The sequence below is a fragment of the Galeopterus variegatus genome, unplaced genomic scaffold (assembly GCF_000696425.1).
Source record: "Galeopterus variegatus unplaced genomic scaffold, G_variegatus-3.0.2 Scaffold2277, whole genome shotgun sequence".
NCBI classification, from domain to species: domain Eukaryota; kingdom Metazoa; phylum Chordata; class Mammalia; order Dermoptera; family Cynocephalidae; genus Galeopterus; species Galeopterus variegatus.
The window spans coordinates 237,670-248,344 of NW_007728388.1; positions in this window are offsets into that span (position 1 = coordinate 237,670).

Genomic DNA, 10,675 nt, shown 5'->3' on the forward strand with positions numbered 1-10,675 from the left:
CAAACAAATTCACAAGGGGAGATAGCTTAGTGGTCTAAGTGTCAGGTTGGGAATGGGGAAACTCCCTAGAACTATGAAGTTCAAGTTACAGCCACATTGACTCACCCTTTCCTCTTTTTTTTTTTTTTTTTTTTTTGAGATAAATTGAATTGCACTTGGTTTATGGTGGGAGGGTCTTTTGGGTAAGGACTTAAGGTTTGTTTGCTTTGTTTAGGACATTATAGAACTCTTGAGGCTTTTCTTTCTTTTTCCTTTTTCTATTAGAAAATGGTTTGCTGTAATTTGGCCCCAAATTCTGGTACTCAGTTGAAATGTTGAGAAAATAGAGAATTGGCTTCCCCCCATAGTGTATTAGACACTTAATAAAATACAGATGATTAAGAGTACTCTTTTCGCTTCCCAGATGAGTGCTCCAGACTGGGTGGGGAAGGGAAGTAAAAAAATGGGGTGACAAATTTCAAGATGATTGTTTCGAAGTAGGATTTAGCAGTATGGCTAGAAAAAATAGCTCTTGGAATTTTCTAACCTATAAGCACTGACACTGGGAAGCTTAAGAGTGTTTATTTCCAGTGTATTTTCAGAGAAAGCCATAGCATCAATGCTTTGTATGTAGGCAGTAGAACTAAACCATGGGAACAGAAGTGATGTTCGGATTATTGGACGTGTAAAAGAAATAATTCCTGCTTTTAGAAAGAGAGGCTCAAATCTAGAAATAAGGATGCAATTAAAAATCCAGGTAAGGTTAATTTAGAAAACACACTAAGAAGAGTAAAACTCACACATTAATGTACACTGACAAAATGTGTTTCAAAGGCTTTTTTAAATTTTCTAAATATTTAAGCAGAAAATTTAGATTATGTACGAAGGAAAAAAGGTAAGCCATTTTTCCTCAGTAATACTCAACACTAAGAGGTTATTTTGGGATTCTCAGAGCATTTGGAGCAGTGATAGGCAATATTCAAATATTTCATAACATGCCATACAGCTGCTCATGAGCAAAAGCAACAGATTTACTCAGATGTGAAAATATAGAGAAGATGAACTATTTTATAAAACTTTTAATAAAGCCACTTAGATTTACTCTAGGAATTTAGAGGTAAGTGAAATTAATAGAAAAACATAATATAAAGGCTGGGCATGGGAATTGAGACCAGTCGTTTCTATTGTCTACAACAGATGAGAGTACAAACTCAGTAAATTCTTATTGAATAAAATTTATATAAATTCATATTTCAATATACAAGTATATGTAAATATATGTTTCATTTAATAATAATAAGAACGTATAATTGATATATATTTTATATATGCATTGTGTATACATGTATGAAAAGATGCAAAAGCCCAACTGAATACTTTTAATATGTAAAATGAATAAATCATGTCAAACAGAATTTGGGAAGTGTCACATGGATGTGTGCCTACGTTTGAGGGCTGTCATGGCATTCATATGAAGCCATGCTCTCTCTGGCTGCTCCCAGCTGATGACTGAGCACAGCAGGGAGACTAGAGTTGGCCATTTCTGCCCAGTTCAGGTCTCTTTGTTCTGTGGCTCCCGTTAACTGGCCCAGACACTCCTCTAATATAAAGGCTGGGCATGGGAATTGAGACCAGTCGTTTCTATTGTCTACAACAGATGAGAGTACAAACTCAGTAAATTCTTATTGAATAAAATTTATATAAATTCATATTTCAATATACAAGTATATGTAAATATATGTTTCATTTAATAATAATAAGAACGTATAATTGATATATATTTTATATATGCATTGTGTATACATGTATGAAAAGATGCAAAAGCCCAACTGAATACTTTTAATATGTAAAATGAATAAATCATGTCAAACAGAATTTGGGAAGTGTCACATGGATGTGTGCCTACGTTTGAGGGCTGTCATGGCATTCATATGAAGCCATGCTCTCTCTGGCTGCTCCCAGCTGATGACTGAGCACAGCAGGGAGACTAGAGTTGGCCATTTCTGCCCAGTTCAGGTCTCTTTGTTCTGTGGCTCCCGTTAACTGGCCCAGACACTCCTCGTAAGTCTGCATTGCAGTCTGAGGCTCTTCCTACACATCCTTCCCCCCCCCTTCCTTGTGTCAGACTTGAATTAGAATGCTTTTTACTGCTCCATCTCCCCTTTGTCTTTCATCCAATCTACCTCTTGCACTTCTAATGTCATCTTGGTGTCTGCTTCTTGGAGGACTTGAATCGATGAATAAGAACGTATAATTGAAATATATTTTATATATGCATTGTGTATACATGTATGAAAAGATGCAAAAGCCAAACTGAATACTTTTAATATGTAAAATGAATAAATCATGTCAAACAGAATTTGGGAAGTGTCACATGTATGTGTGCCTACGTTTGAGGGCTGTCATGGCATTCATATGAAGCCATGCTCTCTCTGGCTGCTCCCAGCTGATGACTGAGCACAGCAGGGAGACTAGAGTTGGCCATTTCTGCCCAGTTCAGGTCTCTTTGTTCTGTGGCTCCCGTTAACTGGCCCAGACACTCCTCGTAAGTCTGCATTGCAGTCTGAGGCTCTTCCTACACATCCTTTCCCCCCCCTTCCTTGTGTCAGACTTGAATTAGAATGCTTTTTACTGCTCCATCTCCCCTTTGTCTTTCATCTAATCTACCTCTTGCACTTCTAATGTCATCTTGGTGTCTGCTTCTTGGAGGACTTGAATCGATACAGAGCTCTTATGCAGAGTGTTTGCTGGTGGTGACTTGGTGGGTGGAGAAGGTAAAGGTATACTAAATTATCATTTTATGGAGGCTGGGCTCAGAGGTTAGAGAAACTAATAAAACCATCAAAAGTAGGGGGTCAAAATCAGAAGCTTGAGACTAGATGACAAAGGTATGATCAAACATATTGTCAATGTAACAGGCTACAACATAAAATCCAGCTACCCGCTTCTTCTATCATACTCCCCAAAGTGTTTTTAAAGTGGTAAACACTAGAAAAACAAACAACCAAAAAGCTGGTTAGGTGATTTAATAAGCAAACACAAAGAGAATAGAGTAGATAATTTCAGAACATGGTAACAAGTAATGATTTTAGAAGAAACTGGTAAGAAGTGTTTAAAAAGTATGAGAAATCTTATCATAAGCTAATACATAATGGAAATGAATCCTTCTTAATTCCAGAGTATAATCCCTGATGGTTTAGAAAATTAGAAGTTGGAGTCTTATGATGGGCTTAGTGGGCTCCAGTGGGACTGCACACATTAATAAAATACTTGAAAAAAATTTGCATTATTAAATAATATCTGCTCCCTATGCCTCCCAGTTGCCCCCTCCCCACCATCACCCTGACCACTGTCTCCTTCCTCAGAGTCCTTGTCCTGCCCATGATCCAGAAACTAAAGATTCAGGCAATGTCCATGGCAATAGGAGGTTCTAGAAACCTGCTCTAAGGTCAGCATCCATTCTGATTGGTTGATGCCTGTGCTTACGAGTTGTTAAATGTCTTAAATATCGCCCTGAGTGTGTTTTACTTCACTTACAATGCATAATATTTCCAGGGAGATGTGGAAAGACAAGATCATCTTGCTAAAATCAGTCAGGTACACAGTAGGAGAAGCTTTGACGCTCAGAGGAGATAACTACGACTCCATCACTTAGCCATGTTAGAAGGGCCACTTAGTAAAGCCATGTCTGTTCATTTATCTTAGGTGACTAAAGAGTGGAGAGAAACATTTAAAGAGATTGCTTCATCATTTGCTAGAAATGCGGTTGTTACTTTTTTTTGCACATGATTTATACAGACTCTTCCCCGATAAATTAGATTTTGGTAGTGTGTTTTGGCCTGCCCACTTGTCTGATTTTTTTCCCTCTTAGAAGAGTACCTATGACTTATAAAGATCTAGCAATTGTGTAACTGGTTGTTTGTAGATAAAATACAAAAGCCAGGCAGGTTCAGGAGTAATGGCCCTTAGCTGGTCAGTAGTCATTTAAACCAACTCAAATCAAGACTGTTCTAATGTGATCTTTCATTCTCGGTCTGTCTGTCTCTCTCTTTCCACCATATATGCTTCAAGATGGCAAGGCCACGGAACCAAAGGCATCCATGTCCCTGAGTCTTTTGAAGGAGAGCTGCCCAGAACCATGTACACTGGACTTTGTATGTGTGACAAAAAGATCTTTGTGGGACTAAGTCACTGATATTCAGAAATTGTTTCTTCAGCTAGCACTGATTACCCTAATGCAAGTATTAACCTTTTACATAGTCTTTCTGTTGATGCAAAGGAAGAAATAAAACTTATAAACATTACTAATTTTAAATTAAATTTAACTCTCTTTCTATAGAAATATGATGAGAGTTCATGGCCCTGTTCTCCCTTTGAGAAATTGTTTGCTCTTCTGAAAGAATTGTTTGTTCTTTCGGATGAAAGAACTCTAATTTGATACCAATTTTGTTAAATACAATTCTCACTGCAGAATAACAATATTGGATCTGAGATTTGGGAATTCAGTAGTTGAGTTTGTTTTGCCAGAAAAAGTTAGCAAAATGGGTATAAACATTTTTTTCCTGGGATATATTTTGCAGGAATGTTTTTTAATAGACAGTTTTGGAACACCTACCACTAAAATAGTCAAAGAAAAGAGAGAAGTTCAGTTAGTGGCATGGGGAGACTTTTCCAAATTGTTGAATTGTGTAGAAAGAAATATATTTAGAATATTTACTGAATTTTTTGGTTTTCTCTTAAAATTTTGGATGACATAGGCAATATTTTCACTGGTGTCTCAGGTAAAGGCTGAAAAAATATTAGACCGTGGAAGTAATTTTGTTTTTCTCTTTCCCTAGGAAAAATATTAGTGCACAAAACATGCAAAATCAGCATTTTGTTGTTGTCTGCCAGGAATGTATCATTCTTCCCCCTGGGAGTTGGCCCAGAGCTTGATAACACCCACAGAATGATCAAAAATGGGAATTTTAATTCTGAAGAATTAGGACAGTATATGAATCCTGGCATTCCAATTTCTTCTTGTTGATGGGAACCCCTAGAGTAAAAAGCCCAAATCTTCTGCTTAGGTGGGATTGCACATTATGGGCTGATTCTCTAGGTTGTCTCTTTATCTACAGGTTTTACAAAGAAACTCTTCCAGCTATTGTATTCTCTCTCAGTCCTGGTGCACAAAGTTAGATTAACGCTTGCACATTTTGGTAAAGATTTAGCATGTGTGGGCTGCCGGTTAGCTCGGTTAGAGTGTGGTATTGATAACACCAAGGACAAGGGTTCAGATTCCTGTACTGGCTAGTCACCAAAAAAAAAAAAAAAAAAAAAAAAAAAAATAATCAAAGTATATTGTAACACTAAACAACATGAAAAAATCAATTAAATTATTGGACACAAACTCTGCACAAGGCATTGTTCTAGCTAAATAATTCGTATACCATACTGCTTCTAATTTTAAAGAACTTGCAACCTGCTTAATAATGTTATTAAAAAATAAAAAGCATTGAAGTAAAAAATTGATGTCAAAAATAATAAAATTTAAAAACTATTTTAAAACAGTTCTAAGAACTGGGCCTTGCAAGATGCTTTGCTTTGGCAGACTTGGTAGGGAATAAATACTTTTAATGAATTAAGAAATAAATGACTATCTCAACATGTTTCAGCTTGGTAAATGGTGTTTCATTGTGAGGGGAAATAAAAAACTATGGAATGCCTGAATTACGGGTGAGCAAACATGACGTGTTGTCATTTGGAGTTTGCTGATTGTAAAACAGCTACTAACCTATGTAAAGGTCATCGCCCCTTTTGCCATAACATTATGATCAAAAATACAAATGCATGCTTTTAAAAATAACTCCTTTGGCACTGAGAGGAACAGAAAAGAGAAAAAAGAATAAGAAAGTAGAGTCGTAAGTTTCATTGCTCTTCCTGCCAATATATACAAACCCAGATCCAAAACACATCTCATTTACATGCCTGTTTATTTTGCTTTCATGGCTGTCTGGAAGCTGGGATCTTTCCTTTTTTTTTTCTAAAATGAGACAAAGAGATATTAAGATAAAGTAAACTCCAACCCTGCTCAGCTATGTCCATCTCCCTAAGGCCATGGCCTACCCACCATGACCTGGGTAAATGTTCTTACCACCGAGGGATGCCGTGTATGTGTAGGTGTGTCACTGGAGATCTGGAAAGAATATTGTAGATTCTTTTGTTCCTAAATTTTGAAGCTTTAAATGTTGCTCTAGGAGTTACTAATGTGACTTGGATTTAGGAAAATTTAAAGTAGATGAAAGGGACATAGCAGGGGGACTAAATCATTTCACAGAAATAAAACATTTGAATTTACAAAGATTTTAGAGTGGGTTACATAATACTTGAACAGTAATTATTGACAGATTTTTGTCATTATTGTTGCTGTGAACAAACACTCTATGTCAGGCCTTACTCTAAGTATTTTCTAAGTATTAATACATTTAATCCTAGTAACAACCCTATGAGGTATTACTATTATCCCCATTGTACAGATGAGCAAACAGGCTCAGAGAACTTAAGACAGTTGTCCAAGGTCACACAGCATGTAAAATGATCATCCTGATTCAAACTGAAACTGTGCAGCTCTCAAGCCCTGTCCTATTCTACAACTACAAGCTCATCCTCCATATTCCTTTCCTCATGAAATTCCCTCTTTATAAACTGGGTGAAACTTTCCTCTTTGGATTATAATGCATCTTGGATCAATTTTTTTCTTTAAGAAGGTTTCTTCTCTTTACAATATTGAGTTACTGCCATCTCTAGGAAACTTTTCTCCTAGACCCACCTCCATATCAAGTCAGGTCCTAAAAGCAGGGAATTTTGAGAAATTTAACCTTCCAAAAATACATTCTCTATCTTACTGCACACAGTTTTGTCTCATAGAGTTACCGAATTCTCTCTCACTTTCTATAGATTTCAAACGGCTGCATTCAGTTCCCATTCCATCTTTTAGAACATGTCAGGGGCTAATTTCTCTGTTCTCAACCACTCTGTTCTTATGATAGATTTGAACAGAAGAAGAAAAGGCCTTCTGGGGAATGCTGCAAGGAGCCTTGACATTGCCTCACTGAGTGAGGAAAATACTTTGGTGAAAGATTTTACTTTTTCCAAGAAGAAGAAATCTCCACATAAATCTCTGCAAACTCAGCCTGGAACATGAAGTAGAGAGGAACTTTGAAAATGAGCTATCAACTGGGCATAACCAACAACCTGTGCATGCAATGATTCATTCTGCAATTGTTCTGCTGAAATGTAAACTCAGCGGCAAAGGATGCTGCATGTTGCATGCTTCGGGGTTCTTAGATGAATCACATCCATGGTCTGGAAGAGGGATGCCATGGACGAAATATTAGTTTGTTATAAAATCAACAGTTCCCCAAGGGCTGCCAAATAAAGCAGATCCTTTATGCCCTAGGTCTGCGGCTCCCCCAAGTCTCCAGCACATCCTACCATTGCACCCTCAAAAGAATAACCCACCATCGTGGGCTTTCTATTGCCATTAAAGTAGGTTGGTCCAAACCATCTGAACCCTCACAATCTGCCCACTTTCGATCTATCTAATACCATCCTTTGCAACTTTCTCCCTTGAACTGCAGGAGGCTACTGTATTTTGATTTCTCTCTGGTTCTTCTAGGCCCCCTGTACTTTTTATCTTTGCGTTCACTACTCCATCCTTTGGAATTAATGTTCCTTAGAATCCTTCTTCATTTTCAACACAACTACTTCCACTCTTCTGTCGACTCTCAGCCTAGAGCTTACCTCCCTTGGGAAACTTTTCCACCCAGGCTCCCTGCATGGATCAGGTGCCCTTCAGTACATTCTCCCTCTCCACAGGTTTATCCCACTGCATGTGACCATTGGTGTGGGCATTTAATTGACCAAACCAGGACAATCTTAGAAAAGGTGAAAACTATTAATAATTTTTCTGGTGCAACATGCATGAACCAGGACTGTCCAGGGAAAACTGATCTGTCTTGTCAATGTTTCTGGAATTTCCTGTTGAATCACATACTCTCATTATCTGTAGCTTACAGAAAAAAAAAAAAAAATGAGAACCTCATTCCTATGGTATTTATTTATTTATTTTTCCTAATTTATTCTATTTGATTGCTTAATGCATAATTGGAGCTCAGAAATAGTAACTGTTGTACAAAACAGCAGTTAAATGGATAAAAATGTAAATATGTACACATAAAAATACCAAAATAACATATTTCTGTAGAGGTATATAACAGCAAAATGCAAAATACTACGTGTAGGTACCTACTGTCTGTCAGACAGGGAGCTAGTTACTATAAACTGAAATACCGATTTTTACAATTCTTATCTTATAAGGCTGCTGAAGCATAAAGAGGTTAAATGAAGAGCTAAGATTCCGCCTCTAGCGATCAGAGGCTAAACCATGAGTGTGATAGTTAATTTCACATGACAACTTGACTGGATCATGGGATGCCCAGATATGTGGTTAAACATTCTTTCGGGGTGAGGGTGTTTCTAGAAAAGATTAGCATTTGAATCAGTAGATAGTAAACTGGATTGCCCTCACCAGTGTGGGTGGGCATGATACATCTATTGAGGGCCTGGATAGAACAAAGAGGGGAGGAGGACGGTTTGTTCTTTGCCTGACTGTTTGAGCTGGGACATCCATCTTCTCCTGCCCTTGGTGCTCCCTGTTCTCAGTCTTTCAAACTGGAATCTCCACCATCTGATCTTCATCTCTCAGGCTCTAAAATGACACCACTGGTTTTCCTATGTCTCCAGCTTGCAAATGGCAGATCTCAGGACTTCTCAGTCTCCATATTGTTTGAGCCAATTTCTTATACTAAATCTCATTATTCAGATCTATACAGATACACATCTTCTGTTGTTGTGTTTCTCTGGAGATCCCTGACTAACACACATGAATTTCAGGCATGCTTTTGCCCATCTCCTTGACACAGGATCCAGGTGTTTTCTTACCATTTCATTCTCTTTGACTTGCCCTTTGCACTCTCCATGGGGCCTGGTAGCCAATATAGGTCATTATTTATGTGACTTATAATTATTCTAAATAGGAAAGAAACCGAGGAGAATACACAAAGAAAAACAAAACAAAATGCCTCATTTTGGTAATGTTGAAGAAAGAAAAGAAAAAGTCTTTCTGGCTAGAAATTGATGGCTAGAATTAAGCTATTGGAAAAATTTTAAACAATTTGAACAAACACACATACAGCATCTAACACTATGCATCATCAGTATGACATTTATTTCGGCTTTCGGCTGAGAGAGCTGTTGTTACTGTGATCCGTGGAACAGTTCCACACATGGGCTTATGATTCCTTTCCTTTTCCTCAGCATCCGAAATAAGGTCAGTACACACAGGGCTTTAAGAAATCTAAACAACAGCATTTATGTCCAATAACTTTTACCTCTGTAGCTTCTAACTTGAGCTGTTTTCAATCTGTGGGGATTCTATTCTACTTTATCCCTTTCTAGTTTCTGTTGAATGGTATTTGTGTTTGGATCTTAAGATAAAACACGCACCTGAAGCCTCTCTGGCTTCCTTTATCACTCTACAGAGTTATGTGCACACCATGCGTTAGGACATATTTTTGGTTTTCAGCTTTCTTAATACATCGTTTCTTCTCATTGTCACACGTCCTAACCTGATTGGTAGAACTCTGATTGTCTGGTGCCAAGAACAACCAAACGTGGCTCAGAATATCAGTCTCATATTATCCCGGGGCAAGCTAAGTTGGAAACTAAATAAACTAAAATCATAGTCCTTTCATCTCAAGGGGGATGTGGGGAGGGTCAGTGGGGGGAGGGACGGTGCATTGACTCCCTGCAATGTCCCATAGGTAAGGTCCCTTATTTAAAGGGAAGCTTTGGTCATTCAACATTAGTGTTTCATGGCTTCTAAGCTACTTGCCAAGTGTGTGAATACTCATTTATTAGAAAATATTAAAAAAATAAATGACAGAGTTGAGAAATTCCACAATATCTCCCAAGGATGGGAGCATGTGTAGAGTTCATATTACTTTTGAAATAATTTTATTATGAGATGTTGAGGTATTTTAACTATAGCTGGAGACTTAATCATCATTTTGAAATGAAAGACTAAATTTTAAGTCACTGGAGGTTGGTGTACTGGACTTATTACTCTACTTTCCCAAACAGTAGTTTTTCTTTTGCTATAATTTAGCTTTTATCTTTTTTCATATTTAAACATTCAATTATGTATCATAAGTGGGGTTTTTTTTGGTATTATTTTTGTCAAAAGTGGAAAATTCTGGGATCCTTAAGATGAACACATTGTTACCTTAAAGAATAAAGGGAAACTCCCTGTATATTCTGCTTGGTGCTGTGAGTCCATGAATGTTTTCTTGGTCTTTTTGCACAAAGTTACCAAACCTTTCAGGTAAAGTTTGCAAATATTATTATTATTTACAGGACTTCTAGATCCTAGAAATCCAAGATATCCAGAGAAGTTCAGACATGTTTAGATATTAATCAGAATCAAATAGTTATACTCCATGTAAATGCATTATTATTCACTCAGTGCAGCTATCCTAAAAGTTATCTGTGAAAAACAAAAGAAGAACCAAAAAAATCAACAACAGAACAAGAGTTATTAAGGCTTAAAATGTGTCAGAAACTCTTTAAAGAACTGTGGATAATTCCTAACCTTGAA